We start from the raw sequence: 15,052 nt of genomic DNA, 5'->3' as shown, positions 1-15,052 counted from the left end.
TTCTCCAGATGTCGACATTTATTGTCGTGTGTGAGGCCTTCCTCCGCATTACCCCTCACGTCGGCCTGTGGCTCAACACCTTTGAAGTGAAGCCGAAGATGATCGAGGGGCAACATGCAGCGTGCGGAGGTGCATCAATAGGCAAGATGGCAGGAGCTCCATGGCCGAAAGGTTCCTTTCCAGAGGTGTCCGAATTATGGCAATGGGAGTGGTTTTACGTCACGGCTCCCAGAAGTGCCAAGTGGGCGGCTGCCCCCGCCTTCCACTCGGCCCCCCCACCACAACTAATGTCATGGATTATCAGAGGTCTGAGCTGGGGTCCAGCCAAGGACGTGCCTATACTGCAAAGCCGCATTCAAGATCTCTTCGAGGGAGATTTTAATTTGGTTGTGGTAATGCAAGTTATGCTGGTTCGTCAAGTCCAGCCTTGCAAACGCCGGCCCCTTTGCTTGTGGGAGTTCAACCCAGAAGGACCGCGTGCCATTCAAAGTTTCCTCGGCCTAACGCATGAGGAGATGTACAAGTCGTTCTTCGGACCTCAAATAGAGTGTCCGGATACTACCGAGGACGTGGGCCTGAGCAGTAACCGCGCCGCCGAACAAGTAAGAAATCCTCTAGCCAAACACACCATCTTTTACTCATCATGAAGTTATTTCTGAGAGTTTGCTCTTTGACCAGGACTGGCTAACAAAGGCGAAGATGATTCGGTGTTTGGCCCCCCTCCCTGAGGGTTTGGAAAATCCAGTATTGGAAAAGATGCTCGAACTCGCACCTTGCCCGGAGCCCTCGAAGGAAGATACAGGGGGAAATAATACGGGCAGACGCGGGCCCCCATCGCTGCCAGTTCCAACCGAGGGAATGAGCGCCTCCATGAAGGAGGATAACCGGGGGAGGAAAAGGACTGCTTCCGAGGATCCGGAAGCCGAGGCCTCCAAACGGGAGAAGAAGTCTCCAACAGAGGGTCCTGCCTCGGGGGGTGCTCTTGCCGCACAAAGTCCGCAGGGGGATCAGCCCTCCAATGAGTCGTAAGTGATCCAAAAAATACTTTAATAGTGAAGGTATACTATCTTTCTTCTGAGAAAATGACCGCCGCATATATCTTGCAGTTCGGGCCTTAGCCCCTCTCAGCTGAGCTCGTCTTCGGGGGATCTTCTTTCGGAGATGATGGAGAGCGAAACACCTCCCCCATACTCCTCCGCTCAAGAAGCGGGTGATCCCAAAGTGTCGTCACGAAGGGCCTCTCCGGATCCGGTGAGGCCAGAAGATGATCCCACAGACCCCCAAAGTCCCCAATGTCCGGCTCTCGAGGAGAGCAAACAAAAGAGTCCGGCACCGTCTGGTATGCGGTCGGACGTTCTGAGGGAGCTGGTGGGGCGAGAAGCCATCTCAGAAGAACACCGTACGCTGATGGGTACGGTGATGGGAAGAATTTCGTCCGCCGAAAGCGGATTACATGAAGCCTTTATTAGTCTACTGATAGGCTTTGAGGTACATGAAATAATATGTGATAGTACCGCACATGTTAGGTGTGCCCTGTGTAGATAGTAGCCCCTGAGACTCTGGTTGTCATCGAGAACGGCGGCGGACAGAGGATCATAGTCCTAGGCAATAACCAGACTGCCTTTATGTGCAGGTGGTGGAAGCTCCGGTGGCTAGCCGGACTAGTGAGTTTGCCGAATTAAAATGGCAACTGGATGCGGCAGATGCCGACATCGAGCTTGTTAACAAGCGGCTTGACAAATCACAGGGTAAGTAATGTTTTTTGGTGAATGTCACACAATAAGAGCAGCATGATGCCAGTATCTTTAATGTGTTGTGACTACAGACGGAGCTGCCACCATGGAGACCCTTCGGGCGGATCTCGCCCGAGCCAAGGAACAAGCGAGGGTTAGTAATGCGGCTGCTTTGAAGGCGGCCGAAGAGTTGAAAGCCAAGAAGGCCGCACATTGCCAGAGCCAAGAGAAGATGGCCAAGATGGCCGTAGAATTAAAAGACACTGCCGACCGTTGCCGGCTCCTTGAAAAAGAAAACCGAGCGAAGGCAACGGACCTTGAGAAGGCCACGATGGCGGACAAAGACACCCGCTATGCTATGAGAGCGAAGAAGGAGAAGCTGCGGGAAGCCGGGGATATTGCGGCTGGGAAGCCCTTCATGCTACGGAGGAAGTTCGGAGATCCACGGTATGCCCCTCTGGATCAGCTGTGGAGTTCGGCAGATGCGTATATGGACTTGACGGCGAGTGCTGCCGATGCAGCCAAATAGTTCCAAGGTCAAACAGATCGTGAAGTGGACAAGCTGTTCTGGTCGCAATTCAACGTTCCAGAGCGTCCGCTTCCCTTGACTGATCAGCTAGCCGAATGGTCCGAACTTAATAGGTTGTATGGACTCGCCATGAGGTCTATTGTAGATCATTTGTGGCCGGAGAAGGCGAAGCCGAACAACTATTTCAGCTTAGTGCAGCAGTTCCTTGGTGCGGTGCCGCGCATCAATGCGATGAAGAGGTCGGCGTGCATAGAATGCTCGCGGATGGCTTTTGCCCGTGTCAAGGCATACTGGGCGGAGATGGATGCTACCACTGTTGCGGCGCAAGGTTCGGCCATAGGCCGAGTAGCTGCCGAGCACTATTTTGAAGAGGTTCTTGAGGGTGCTCGTTTGATAGAGTCCCAGTGCTCGAAGAATATTATGTTTGAATGACATGTATTCCCATTGTAAATACAATGTTTTTATGAAATATAGTAAGGCTGTATTTATACTTTTGCCTGAAAGTAATATGATGCCTCTTGTGCGGCCGTTTATGTATACATGTGTATAACCTGAAAGATTGCAGTCGTCGGCTTCAGCCCCCACGCATATAATGCGGAGGTGCTCGCAAAAAACGCGTGTTCACACTTAACCCAACGTCTTGGTCCTATTAAGGAGGTGATAGCGCACCGAACGAGGCAACCAGACTATAATGCTTTAACACTTTCACTTAGCCATAGGAGTTTGACAGTGGGGCTACTAGATAGCCCCTGGTGGCTCCGCACTCTCCCGATCTCGGGGTGCGTACATGCCTGGCCGGAAAGCGAACCTTCGTTAAGGCAGAGGAATTCTAACATTCTGATAGGTCATCGAGTGGTTGACAAGTCTCATGCTATATCATGACAGTCAGTTTTCGGCTTTCTCTACTGAGGTGCTCGTCCGGATGAACCAGGGCACAATCGTAGTAGTTCTCCTGGTGATGCCTTAGCTGATAAAGTGGAACGTAAGGCACCAAAACACAGGAGCCGGGCAAACCCAACATTTGACCAAAGACAATGATTCGGAGCTGATGCATATAAGGCCAAACTCGCGATGTCGAACACTCCCTAAGGTATTCGGTCTTTATGGTATAAACCGGGCCTAAATAGTGCCCTTTGTAAGAAGCCCCTTGTGTCCAGGTACGTGCATTATTCTGACGTGGCCACATGCCAAGACGTTAGCATGCTTCTCAATTGTGCTGAGAATTCTGTGGATGTGTATCAACAAGAGACAGCAAAAAAGGTTTACGCAGGGTCTTAATCTAAAAAGAATCCTTGGAGCTGGTCCCTGCTGCACGTCTGCGCCTGTTTCTCCGTTCTGCCGTATCCTGGACGGGTGTAGCACGATGGTCATCTGTAAAAGAGAGGAACTTAGGTGAAAAGTTGCCGTGCAAAAAGTTGGTTTTTTAAAGAAACCATGTATAACTAGAAATGAGTAGAAATTGCCACTTGTCTGCGCGTGTTGAGCCCCTTGTATTTGTAATAGGGGTGTGGCCATCGATCCGGTATGAATTACATATAGCAGCGCCGGACTCATCTAACCGCGTCTGTGGTCTTGACGACCTATCAAATGCTTTAGTTGGTGAGGCCGTTTTTAGTTGCGGCTGCCAAGGAAGTCGCATTCTCTTCGGCGCGCAAAGATCGCTTAATGCTTCTGTTCGCTGTAATGATGCCACGTGGACCCGACATCTTGAGCATGAGGGAAGCGTAATGCAGTATTGCATTAAAGTGAGCAAAAGATTCGCGTCCAAGTAGTGCTTGATAACCGCATTGGAACGGAGCAATGTGGAAGGTTAAATGTTCGCTACGGGAGTTATGGGGAAGCCGAATATAACCTTTAGTAGTAGGGACCTCGCGCAGTGAGCCCCTAGGCCTGGCGTTACTCCTTTAAAGGTAGTGTTGCTATGGCAAATTTTTGTTGGGTCTATCCCCATTTCACGGATTGTATCCTGGTATATCAGGTTTAAACTGCTACCACCGTCCATTATGACTCGTGCAAAGTGGTATCTGTCAATTATTGGGTCTAACACTAGGGGAGCCCATCCTGCCCGCCGGATACTTGCTGAGTAATCACGATGGTCGAAAGTGGTCGGTTGAGACGACCAGTGGCAGGGTTTCGCGGTGATAGGCCCTTGGGCATATTTATCTGGGAGGGCCGCTTTGCTTCCCTTGATCACGTGTAATACATTGACTGTTTTGACTTCTGATGGAAACTTCTTTTGTTCCCCAGTATCTTGCTTGAGAGGCTCATCCTCATCTTCGCTTGGTGTATCCTCCCCCTTGTGTATAGCGTTGAGCTTGCCGGACTGCTTGAAGACCCAACATTCTCTGTGGGTATGATTAGCGGGTTTACCAGGGGTGCTATGGATCTGACATACTTGGTCCAGAATTTTGTTCAGGCTTGACAGTTCATCTCTAGCGCCTTTAAAGGGCGGCATTTGCTGACCTGGCCGAGGGCTTCGGAATCCGGCATGTACCGTCGTGCTCTTCCAGATGTCTTCTTTATTCCGACGCTTATTATTTTCGCTGCGTCAGGATTTCCCTTTGTCATCTCTAACTTCGGATGTGCTTGGGTCACTGGTGCTGCATCTGGCTAGCCAGCTGTCCTCACCCACGCAAAAGTGGGTCATGAGGCTTGTTAATGCTGCCATTGTTCTCGGCTTTTCTTGGCCGAGGTGTCTGGCAAGCCATTCGTCGCGGACGCTATGCTTAAAAGCTGCCAAGGCTTCGGCATCCGGGCAGTCAACTATTTGGTTCTTCTTAATAAGAAACATGTTCCAAAGCTTTCGGGCTGACTCTCCGGGCTGTTGAGTTATATGACTCAGATCATCCGCATCCGGGGGTCGGACATAAGTCCCTTGAAAATTTGCCCGAAAAGCATCTTCAAGCTCTTCCCAGCTTCCAATGGAGTTTTCGGGGAGGCTTTTAAGCCAATGCCGAGCTGGCCCTTTGAGCTTGAGGGGTAAGTACTTGATGGCGTGGAGATTATCTCCTCGAGCCATATGGATATGGAGGATGTAGTCCTCAATCCAGACCCCAGGGTCTGTTGTTCCGTCGTATGCTTCTATGTTTACGGGTTTGAATCCCTCTGGAAATTCATGGTCCAGCACCTCATCGGTGAAACATAGGGGGTGTGCGGCACCCCTGTATCTGGGGTACCGCGTTGTTCTGATGTTTGTTGTGTTACATCATATGCTGGGGCGCGCTTGCGTGGTCCATAGATGGATCTGGTTGCGCCGTCCTTTTGGTGCGAGCCCTCGTGTGGATCGCTTATTGGCTTGTGAGTGGAGTTGTTTGCCGCTCCATGTTGGCCGTGAGGTTGTCTATCCGGCAAGGTGGCCGTTTTGATTTTTGGTTGTGGGGGATCTAGGGCCTCCTCATCGAATTCGGATAGCAACTTCCGCTTCGGGTAGCTCTTGGTGGGGCGATTACCACCATACTTCGCTGCTGTGTTGAGTACTTTACTCCATCTGATTTGGAGTGTGTCCTGCGTAGCCTTGAGCCTTTGCTTCTGCTTTTTCAGACTCCTCGCGGTGGCAACAAGCCTTTGACGGGCATTCTGCTGCTCCGGGTGCCTGTCCGGTGTTATGTCATCCGGACTATTATCTTTGACAGAATTGGTTTGTTCGGTTTGATTCTCCGTATTGCCGTGGTCCGGCAGTGGTTCGCCCTGCTCCAACATTGGGTCTGTATGATCGTTATTTCTGCCCAGGCGGGATTTGGGGCGGCGCTTACGCCGCCGCTTTGACTGCTTCTCGAGGGAACAAGCCTTCGTTGCGTCCTTCCGTTCCTCGTCGTCGTCTTCTTTTGGTGTGTCCACCATGTATACATCATATGATGAGGTGGACGTCCAGCGCCCTGTGGGCGGTGGTTCCTCTTCGCCTCCCGCATCGTCGTCCATACCGTCGATGTTTTCGGAGTCGAAGTTGAGCATGTCGGTTGAGTCATTGACAGTGGCTACCAGGTGGGTGGTGGGTGGGCCTCGAATTTCTTCGTCGTCCGCATGCCAGTCCTGCCGGACATAGTTCGGCCAGGATTCTCCTGACAAGGAGAGAGACCTTAATGAGTTCAATATGTCGCCAGAGGGCAAGTGCTGAAAAATATCCGCGGAGGTAAACTCCATGATCGGCGCCCAATCGGATTCGATAGGAACGGGCGCAGGCGGTTAGGATCTGTGGCCGGAGAACGATCCGGCAGTTTAACAACATGGCTCTCGTGCAAGGCAAGGTCGATGTCGTTCGATCGCCGCTGAGGGTAAGGTCTCTATGGCGGGGTCCATCCACCCGTCCGCGGAAGGCGCGACTGGCTCCGAATTGAGGGTCAGAGCGGCTGCCGGTGCGATCTCCTTAACACTGTCCGATGGGAGAGCTAAGTCGTGCTCATCGTGACCGCGTGGCGCACAAGGCAGAGGCTCGAATCCGTCGAAGATCCAATCTCTCCACGGATATCGGCCGTGTAGTTTAAGCTTCCAAACCTGACCAGGTGGCCAGGGGCGTAACTTTCCATCTGCTCCAGATGGCCAAGCGAATTGGCCCGCAGTGCAAAGCCGCCGAACACAAAGATCTGTCCAGGGAGAAAAGTCTCACCCTGGACCGCATCGCTATTGATGATAGTAGGAGCCATCAAGCCTAACGGCGACAACACAGAGGAACTCTCAATGAAAGCACCAATGTCGGTGTCAACACCGGCGGATCTCGGGTAGGGGGTCCTGAACTGTGCGTCTAGGCCGGATGGTAACAGGAGGCAGGGGACACGATGTTTTACCCAGGTTCGGGCCCTCTTGATGGAGGTAAAACCCTACGTCCTGCTTGATTGATATTGATGATATGGGTAGTACAAGAGTAGATCTACCATGAGATCAGAGAGGCTAAACCCTAGAAGCTAGCCTATGGTATGATTGTATGTTGTGGTTGTTGTCCTACGGACTAAAACTCTTCGGTTTATATAGACACCGGAGAGGGTTAGGGTTACAGAAGGTCGGTTACAAAGGAGGAGATATCCATATCCGTATTGCCTAGCTCGCCTTCCACGCCAAGTAGAGTCCTATCCGGACATGAGACGAAGTCTTCAATCTTGTGTCTTCATAGTCTAACAATCCGGCCAATGGAGATAGTCCGGCTGTCTGGAGACCCCCTAATCCAGGACTCCCTCAATGGACATGTACATATCAACAAGGAAATGACAAGGACTTAACGATGATCAAATGTCGGCTCAGAAGAACCTTCAACCCGACGTATAATCTGTCAAAGTTGGTCTTGATTTGCAGGATCAGTTTAACATGGATAAATCCAAATTAAACTGGGGCTAATGTCGGGGATATACCCCGTGGTATGACCCGGCCGGAAGTATGACCCGGCCGGGCTTGGTGTTTTCATTGGTAACCCGTCGGAGGACTGGCGACTCATGGATGGCCCTAACGTCGGGTCAGATAGAAGACTAGGCCCAAGGCCCAGAAGGCCGGCTCATGTTATGGTGGGCCGGCTTAAGAGAAAAGGCATAAGGAATATTCTTCTACAAAGGAAGCAAGACTAGGACTCCACTTGTAATAGAGTAATCCTAATCCTACTAGGACTAGTCATGTAACCCGCCCCTTCAACATATCTAAGGAGGGGCAGGGCACCCCAAGAGGGAGAGGCAAGAAACAATCTCTAGGGCTAGACACAACTAAAGGAGAGCCGGCTATGCGACGACTCTCTTATGAGCATAATGAGATCTAGCCACAAATAGCATGTAGGGTTATTACCGGATGATGTTTCCCGGGGCCCGAAGCTGTCTAAATCCTTGTCTTATGTTGCGTCTCTCGATTCCGCTCAACCCCTCTCAACCTACCACATAGATGTGTTGGCCTCGCGACTAAGTCCTGACACTAAGGACATCTGCCGTGACAATTCCACGACAAAATGCTTGCAGATATCCACGGGCCTTGATTTCCTTGGTTGCGCTCTTGCAAGAGTTGCATAAGCATCAGCGTGTTGGCATTGGTAGCGGCCATCACAGCTTGCCATGCCTCCGGAGCTGGAGGTGGTGGCAGCGGTTTAGGATTCTGGCGCGTTGGAGGAGCCATCCTGAAGAGGGTGACATCCGTTAGCATCTTGAAAGACATATATTCAAGCTGAATCAAATGGATCGAAATTTCAACATATAGTCTTAACATTCGAACAAGAATGAACGAATGCATTCCAAATTAAATGGTCACGCTTCCATAAATTGAGAAGCTACTTAGATAGAGATAGATGAGTAAAACAACAAGGTACGGACATGAACAAATACTTGGTGAGGATTACCCAATCACAAACCAAATATTTGCGGAAGAAATACTAGAGCTACATGAATTCCCACCTATGAAACTCCCGAAATTTTCTCAGTTATGCAATCAGGTGTTGGGGATACAGGGGAAGCATAATATCTCACCCAAAGCTAGCAAATCCTACATCCAGCTGTATCCATCCTTCAATACATAACCAAGAAACCTTCGGAAATCATTTACCTCAACCTTCAAAAAGCACCCGTTATACGAGTTATGGCAATACTCCCGAACTCTCGCCCCAGTACTGGGTGGCGTCGAGGTTATCTCACCAACAACTGCATAAAAGAGATTTTTGATGTTGGCGAAACTCGGGTATTTCAGAACTGCAACGATAAAATTGTGACGACAACACCTCGGAGCTCAACTCCCCGGGACACTGCCACAACCCCTAAATGTCAGGAGGCACCAAGAACAATGTTCTCATCACAAAACCATCAGAACGATTCCAAGATACCCGCGACGAGAAGAGAAGAGTTAAAACTCTACATCAGGATGCCTCACCAGAGCGACGAAGGGACTGAGGAGTAAAAAGAATCCTACTCTACGATATATATATATATATATATATATATATATATATATATATATAGAGAGAGAGAGAGAGAGAGATCCTAAAAGACTCAAAACATTTTTCTAGACTCAACAACGCCAATGATTCGATCAAGCAGGGGGCTCCTAAGTCAGGGATGGCTCTGATTACCAACTTGTAATGCCCACGATGCGGCTATATCTCCCACGTGTCGAAGCATGACTTAGAGGCATAACCGCATTGTAAGCAATGTCGCAAGTGGGGTAATCTTCACACAACCCATGTACTGAATAAGAAAAAATATACATAGTTGGCTTACAATCTCCACGTCACACAATAGCATAAATATAACATTACAATCATCCAGGTACAATCAAGGTCCGACTACGGAACCAAAATAAAGATAAACCCCAAATGCATAATGTCCCCGATCGCCCCAACTGGGCTCCACTACTGATCGTCTGGAAAGGAAACGTAGTATCGTCCTAAGTCCTCATCAAACTCCCACTTGAGCTCAGTCATATCTCCTAGAATGGTATCATCGGCCCCTGCATCTGGTTTTGAAGTAATCTGTGAGTCACGGGGACTCAGCAATCTCACACCCTCGCGATCAAGACTATTTAAGCTTATAGGTAGAGAAAAGGTATGAGGTGGAGCTGCAGCAAGCACTAGCATATATGGTGGCTGACATACGCAAATGAGAGTGAGAAAAGAAGGCAAGGCACGTTCGAGAAAGTATGATTAAGAAGTGATCCTAGAACAACCTACGTTCAAGCATAACACGAGACCGTGTTCTCTTCCCGGACTCCGTCGAAAAGAAACCATCACAGTCACACACTCTGTTGATTCATTTTAATTTAAGTTAACTTTCAGGTTTTCTACAACCGGACATTAACAAATTCCCATCTGCCCATAACCGCAGGCACGGCTTTCGAAAGTTCAAATCCCTGCAGGGGTGTCCCAACTTAGCCCATCACAAGCTCTCACAGTCAACGAAGGATATTCCTTCTCCCAAGACAATCCGATCAGACTCGGAATCCCGATTACAAGACATCTCGACAATGGTAAAACAAGTCCAGCAAGACCACCCGAATGTGCCGACAAATCCCAATAGGAGCTGCACATATCTCGTTCTCAGGGCACACCGGATAAGCAATCCATACAACTAAAACCAACCCTCGAGTTTCCCCGAGGTGGCGCTCCAAGGGGCTCTAGTTTGGACCAACACTCAGAGGAGCACTGGACCGGGGGTTTAAAATAAAGATGACCCTTGAGTCCGTGGAACCCAAGGGAAAAGAGGCTAGGTGGAGAATGGTAAAACCAAGGTTGGGCCTTGCTGGAGGAGTTTTATTCAAGGCGAACTGTCAAGGGGTTCCCATTATAACCCAATGCTACGTCTTGAGCTTGCGTTGGTTTTCCCTGAAGAGGAAGGGATGATGCAGCAGAGTAGCGTAAGTATTTCCCTCAGTTTTTGAGAACCAAGGTATCAATCAGTAGGAGGCCATGCTCAAGTCCCTCGTACCTGCACAAAACGATAGCTACTCGCAACCAACGCGATTAGGGGTTGTCAATCCCTTCACGGTCACTTACGAGAGTGAGATCTGATAGATATAATATGTTTGGTATTTTTGATATAAAGATGCAAAGTAAAAGTAAAGGCAAAGTAAAAAAGCAAAGCAAGATTAAAGTGATGGAGATTGATATGATGAGAATAGACCCGGGGGCCATATGTTTCACTAGTGGCTTCTCTCAAGAGCACAAGTATTCTACGGTGGGTGAACAAATTACTGTTGAGCAATTGACAAAATTGAGCATAGTTATGAGAATATCTAGGCATGATCATGTATATAGGCATCACGTCCGTGACAAGTAGACCAAAACGATTCTGCATCTACTACTATTACTCCACTCATCGACCGCTATCCAGCATGCATCTAGAGTATTAAGTTAAAAACAGAGTAATGCCTTAAGCAAGATGACATGATGTAGAGAGATAAATTCATGCAATATGAGATAAACCCCATCTTGTTATCCTCGATGGCAACGATACAATACGTGCCTTGCTACCCCTTCTGTCACTGGGAAAGGACACCGCAAGATCAAACCCAAAGCTAAGCACATCTCCCATGGCAAGAACTACCAATCTAGTTGGCCAAACCAAACGGATAATTCGAAGAGACTTGCAAAGATAACCAATCATACATAAAATAATTCAGAGAAGATTCAAATATTATTCATAGATAGACTTGATCATAAACCCACAATTCATCGATCTCAACAAACACACCGCAAAAAGAAGATTACATCGAATAGATCTCCACAAGAGAGGGGGAGAACTTTGTATTGAGATTCAAAGAGAGAGAAGAAGCCATCTAGCTACTAACTATGGACCCGAAGGTCTGAGGTAAACTACTCACACTTCATCGGAGAGGCTAGGATGATGTAGAAGCCCTCCGTGATGACGGCCCTCTCCCGGCGGAGCTTCGAAATAGACCCCAAGATGGGATCTCGTGGACAGAAAGTTGCGGTGGTGGAATTAGGTTTTTGGCTCCTGTTCTGATCGTTTGGGGGTACGTATGTATATATAGGAGGAAGGAGTACGTCGGTGGAGCACCGAGGGGCCCACGACCCTAGGGCGCCCCCCCACCCTCGTGACCTCCTCTTTGCTCCCTTGCAGTAGGGTCCAAGTCTCCTGGATCACGTTCGGTGAGAAAATCATGTTCCCGAAGATTTTATTCCGTTTGGACTCTGTTTGACATTCTGTTTCTCCGAAACACTGAAATAGGCAAAAAACAGCAATTCTGGGTTGGGCCTCCGGTTAATAGGTTAGTCCCAAAAATAATATAAAAGTGGAAAATAAAGCCCAATATAGTCCAAAACAGTAGATAATATAGCATGGAGCAATCAAAAATTATAATTACGTTGGAGACGTATCACCCAACCGTGTAAGGAACGCAAAATCAAGGAACATAACACCGGTATGATGGAAACTAAGGCGGCAAGAGTGGAACAAAACACCAGGCATAAGGCCGAGCCTTCCACCCTTTACCAAGTGTATAGATGCATTAAAGTAGACAAGATATAAAAATAGTATCCCAATAATAAACATGTTCCAACAAGGAACAAACTCCAATCTTCACCTGCAACTAGCAACGCTATAAGAGGAGCTGAGCAAAGAGGTAACATAGCCAAACAACGGTTTGCTAGGACAAGGTGGGTTAGAGGTTTGACATGGCAATATGGGAGGCATGATAAGAAAGTGGTAGGTATCATAGCATAGGCATAGCAAAAGAGCGAGCATCTAGCAAGCAAAGATAGAAGTGATTTCGAGGGTATGGTCATCTTGCCTGCAAAGTTCTCCGAGTTGACGTTAGCTTGATCCTCGTAAGCGTACTCAACGGGCTCCTCGATCACGTACTCGTCTTCCAGCTCTACCCAAAGCAAGAACACAAGCAAAAGGGAGACACAATCAACCATGGTGCAATGCGCAAACAATATGATGCAAAACATGGCATGATATGCGGGATGTGATATGTAATGCATATGCATGCTTCGGAAAGGAAAGATTGAACCTGGCCTCAACTTGGAAAACCAAGAGTGCCGCTGGAAAGATGAGTTGATTTCGGTCGAAATCGATATAAAGATCACCGGAATCGGATGCACGGTTTGCAAATGACAAGCAAAACAAATATGGCACCGATCTGCGATTAACAGCACGAGACCATCTAAATGCATCAAGAACAACAAGCTACTGCACTCTACCATATCAACAAATCACATGGCAGTGATCCACTCAAGATGCTTGACAAAAGATGAACACTGAGCTAAGGCTAATTCACTCAATAGCAGGTTCAAACAAGCATGGCAAAAATGCAAAAGATATCAGGTTACAGACTTAGTGAAATTAACAACATGCCAGGAATTTAACATCAGGAAGCAATGTTTAGAGCAAGATAACAACATGCTACAGGAACATATCATGGCAAAGCAAGGCATGGAATGAAACTTCACAAAGCATATAACAAAAGTCCCTTACTGACCATAAGCTAAAAGGGATCAGAAAATACAATGGCAACCATATGAACATAGCAAGTTTCATTAACAGATTCAGACTTAGCAGAAAACTGGAACATGGCAAAACAGATTCACGTAGGCATGTTTACGAGCTCTATGCACTCACCACAAGGCATGGCATGACAAACTAAGCATACACCCAGCAAGTAGACATGGCATAGAAGCGAAACATGGCAAGAACAACCTCATAGCATGCATGGATCAACTACAACAAGCTCGGCAAAATTGCTTAACACGTAAACAATCTGCCAGGAACATTTTATAGCAAAAATAGAGCTCAATTGAGTCATGCTAGAGTGCTCCATAATTGCAAACAAAGATATGGATGGATAGATCATAACAATATCTCAAAAGCATCATTACTGAACATGCTCAAAAGAGGCATGGATCACTCTGTAACAACATGAATACATGGCATAAAAATATAATCAGGAAAAATGACTTACAAGATTTCTAAGTCACTGAAATCAGCAACATTACGAGGGCTACTTTGCATGCTTGTTCTAGTCACCACAAAGATCACAAAAATACATGGCATACACCCATGTAAAGATGGCATGGCATACTTCAAAACACATGTAGGACTCAAGTTCATAGGAGGCACACATTAATCATGGCAAAAATGACAAATGTCCAAATCCTGATAAGAATCTGAAACTAACATTACTCAGCACTCTTGCAACAACATGTAGGGCATTAAGATCAACTCAAATGAATATGTTGCAATGTAATGAAATGAAGTGCTCATCGAGACGAACAATTTGATATGCTACACACCCAAAATGGAGCCACGGGTGCAAAGTTACGATGCGATGAACAAGGGCATATGACATGAGGAAAAAAAGACTTGGAGAAGAAAACGACCCCTCCGTGGAAAAAGTCAACTCCGGCGATGTCGAGGCTGGATCCGTCGTCTCCGGCGACGGCGAGGCCCGAACACGGCAGGGAAGGCCGGGTGGCGGCCGGACTCCGACGGGGGTGGCCGGATCCGGCTCGGGAGGCGCGGTGGAGGCGGAGGCGATCGGATCCGAGGCGGCAACGACGCGGTAGGACAGCGGCGACCGGAGCGAGGCGGCGGCGTCCTGCGGATCGGCGGCGGCCAGCGCGGCGGCGGGGCGGCGCGCGGGCGGCGTGGAGCGCGGGGGCGAGCGGGCTAGGGAGGGCCCGGCCTGGGCTCGACGGCGGGGGAGGCGGCCGGGCGAATGGTGACGCACCATGTGGCGGCGGCGAGGCGGGTTGGACACGTCCGGCCCGAAGCGGAAGCGTCCGGCGACGAGAGGTGGAAGGAGACTAGGTTTAGGGTTGGAGTGGATCCGGGATTTTCGGGGGGAGTTGCCTTTATATAGGTAGAGGGAGCTAGGAGGCTCCAAATTGAGCACGGTTTGCGGCCACGCGATCGTGATCGAACGACCGAGATGATGGAGGGGGTTTAGCTGGGCTTTGGTCCACTTTGGAGAGGTGTTGGGCTGCAACACACACGAGGCCTCTACGGTTCCACGGTTAACCGTCGGAGTATCAAACAAAGTCCAAATGGCACGAAACTTGACAGGCGGTCTACAGGTAGTAAAGCAAGGCCGCTTGGCAAGTCTCGGTCCAATCCGAAAACGTTTAACACCCACACACGAAAAGAGGTAAAAGGGGACACCGGAGGACATAGGAGCACTGGAATGCAAAACGGACAACGGGGAAAATGCTCGGATGCATGAGACAAACACGTATACAAATGTGATACACATGATGACATGATATGAGATGCATGACAAAGTCAAAAGCAACACGAAGACAAAAACCAAACAACGAGGAATATCATAACTTAGTGTCGGAAATGGCAAGAGTTGGAATACAATTATGGCAGGTTACATA

The sequence above is a fragment of the Triticum dicoccoides genome, chromosome 5A (genome assembly GCF_002162155.2).
Source record: "Triticum dicoccoides isolate Atlit2015 ecotype Zavitan chromosome 5A, WEW_v2.0, whole genome shotgun sequence".
NCBI lineage: Eukaryota > Viridiplantae > Streptophyta > Magnoliopsida > Poales > Poaceae > Triticum > Triticum dicoccoides.
The sequence above is the reverse complement of the archived record's forward strand: the minus strand, read 5'-3'. Positions refer to the sequence as shown.